Here is a 3,227-nt window from a genome sequence, read left to right as displayed (position 1 = left end):
AATACATAAGTCATAGTCCGGAAGAAAAATAAATAAATAGATTATTGAATAAAAGCACTCATTTTACTTATTTGTTTGTTTTTATTTTGTTTTGGTATTTCTTTTATGAGAAATGTTTATTTTGTGTTTTAAAATGAGTGGAAAAGTAATGTTTAAATGTGAAAATATGTGTTACGTTGAGTTTGTTGTGTTTGAGGATATCCAATCAGTGATGAGTGTGAAAGGTCGACCGGATGAGGAAGAGGAGCAGGTGGGAGCACGAGGGTGAAGAGCACGAGGAGAGAGGAGAGGTGTGATGGCGGAGCGTGGTGACGGACAGAACAAACTGTGAAAAGAGACTGGTTGAGAAACGGACGTGGAGACAAACGGACAGTGAGTCTCGGAACAACTTCCATCAGCGCAGTCGAGTGTTTGGTTCAAACGGAGAGACTTTGGACAAAAGTTATCCTGCACAGCTAGAGGCTAGGCTAGCTCATTCTAGCCACCTGGTGGTTTCACTCGTGAGCTGCTCACACAGCGCTCGACTCGGTGGAACTTGCCAGACTACTGCGAAACGGACCAGCCTGAGAAGACCCGCGGTGAGGGCCAGCCCAGACGTTACCGGGGAGGACGGAGGACTCGTTTACAGCCGACGCCAGCCACCCGCTGCCTCGTGAACGACAAGGACTACGCCATTCGTGCCGTGAGTCTGTGGTGGGTTTTTTTTTTCTGCGCCATGCGCGAAGCAGCCATTACAGTTTGAGGCTACAACGCTCACAAGCACCGAATCAGGCCTGCAACGAGTTACTGGTTAAAGGGTACCCATTTTATTTTATTTTATCTCATTTCGTTTCATTCCATTTTATTTCATTTCATTTTCTCTCTTTTTATTTTCTTTTATTTAGAAAAGCCGGCTATAGGGGTGAATACTGGGGTTTTGGGGTATTAAAGCATAGAGATTGAGTGTTGGAATTGGTGGAGAAACTGTTTACTGTTTTGTTTACTGATCTAAGGTTTAAAGGTATTGAAGACCTATGTGAATATTATTGAATTGTTGGTCTATTGTCTTTTTGTATTTTATATTTGTTTAGGTTCCGTAATTATTACAAAAGTAAATAATTATTACTTACTGGTGGTTTTTCCATTCTTTCTTCCCGCATCATAAGTCTGCTGTTTATACTTATTTAGATGTTTTGAGAGTGTTTAAGTTTCCTTTTAAGAGTGCTCTAGAGAGAGTAAGAAAACAAACTAACAAAAAGAGTACTGTAAATTCTGGAAAAAGAAACTAACGGTTCATAAATAGTGTAAGACAAATTATCACTCATTTGAGTTAATTAACCATAGATCAATAGGTTTATAGAGAACTTGGGGAGCGCACTTCATAGAAGGGCTAGTTGTCTAGAGGGCGCTACAATTAAAATGGTTAATAAGTCATTCAATCTGCATTTTCATTTTCTTCTTCAAGACTGCTCATTCTTGTACTTAATTCAAATGAAAAAGGAAAACACATTTGAGATTTAATTTTCAAAACATGCACCAGCAAAGAGTTACCAAAATTCAATATAAAATGTAAAATTCAAAAATGAAAAAGCAATAGCAGAATGCTTTTTCATTTTATGAACAAAGCTGCATTATTTGACTCATAATTAAAATCATTAATAAATATTCCTATGTGCATTTTCATTTTCTTATTCGTGTCGCACCTTTTATGACACAATCAAAAAGAAAACTGAGGGCATTGCTTTTTAATTTTCGTGGTCCTGCCCTGCACAAGAGTTACCACAACTCCAAAACGAAATCGCAATCTCAAAGTAAGCACGCGGCGCAGGAAAGTGATGTCAGCAGCTCTCCACCTCCGCTGTGGGTATGGCGGTATGACGCCAAGTGTCATTTGCCTCCTGTCATGTGTAAATTCTAATCTTTGTGAATTTAATAAATGTATATATATACTGTATATTTAAAAAAACAAAACAAAACAAAAAAAAGGTATAGCGGTCTGACACCACTTTGCCATCGTTACTTTTCACGTCATTGAAGTTGCCGGTCGCCACTGCTGACCCTCAGACAGCAGACGTTACACTATCAAGTCGCCGGTCCAGCTACAGTGGTGTGTGTGTGTGTGTGTGTGTGTGTGTGTGTGTGTGTGTGTGTGTGTGTGTGTGTGTGTGTGTGTGTGTGTGTGTGTGTGTGTAATTGCATTGTTTGTTTGTTTTTCTTGCTATTTCAGTACATGTGACAGATTTTAGGGAACTTTTAGTAACCAACTGTTTATCTTTTCTTTTGTAGTCGCTGAGAGCTGCTGGTTGTGGCGGTGTCCCGGGTGGTGGGCCCCTTCGCGTGCTGTGACCCGGGATTGTGGTTGTTTTCTTCTTTTTTTTTGCACTTCACTTTCTTTGCAGGTGTGTCATGTGTGAGTGGGGTGTTCCTTGTTTTCTTTGGTTCCTCCCCCGTTTGGCCCCCTCATCGGTAAGCCTCAGTTTCTACACCAAGAATAAGGAGCTCAGTAGCTCCGTTTTAAGTGTTGGTCTGTTTGTTCCTTTTATTTTTAAATGTTGAATAAAAGTTGGTTTGATATTTTAAACATTCTGAACCACGTCTCCTACTCCTTCCTCGTAGAACTTACCTGTGTGCCTAATTATTACTTTTGTGTTTAGTAGAACTCCCTGGGTGAAATTCCCAGGGTGGCGTTGTCGGTTCCTTTTCATTTTGTTAAATTCCCAATATTAAATCTTGCTTTATCAGATAGCCATAACCACTCTCATCGCCACAGGATATTTGAGTCAACTGAGTCAAACTGTCGTGTCTACTTCCCAGTCTCAATAAACATGTTCACTACTGTGGCATATCGGACTTTCCCGCCGCGAGTCGCTCGTCAACATACTGCTGTGAAAGAGGGGTGACGTCACAGAACGCGAGGTGCATTTAGGTGCTGCTGTGTAAAACTAAAAGATTTTCCTGGGCAAATATTCATTTGTCAGACGTAAACGAAGTGAAATATGACTTCAATTTAAGTTTGTTTTAGTTTGTTTTTATAAACACACAAAAAAGTTTGAGTTAGTTATCGTTTTTGAAAAAAGTTCTTGACTTCTACTTTAGAGATATTGATGACGAGTTGTTGTATATAAACGGTGTGACTATGTGGTTCGGCAAGCGGTTGTGCTGTCTGTACATAGCTTAGCAAACGGCTAGCGCTAGCACCCCCTTTCAATGCCAGAGTGAAAAGATCCACACGGAATGTTATGACCCAC

The sequence above is a fragment of the Nelusetta ayraudi genome, unplaced genomic scaffold, assembly GCF_046127955.1.
Source record: "Nelusetta ayraudi isolate G7.1 ecotype Tasmania unplaced genomic scaffold, CSIRO-AGI_Nayr_v1 ptg000139l, whole genome shotgun sequence".
Taxonomy (NCBI): Eukaryota; Metazoa; Chordata; class Actinopteri; order Tetraodontiformes; family Monacanthidae; genus Nelusetta; species Nelusetta ayraudi.
This window is presented reverse-complemented; position numbering follows the sequence as displayed.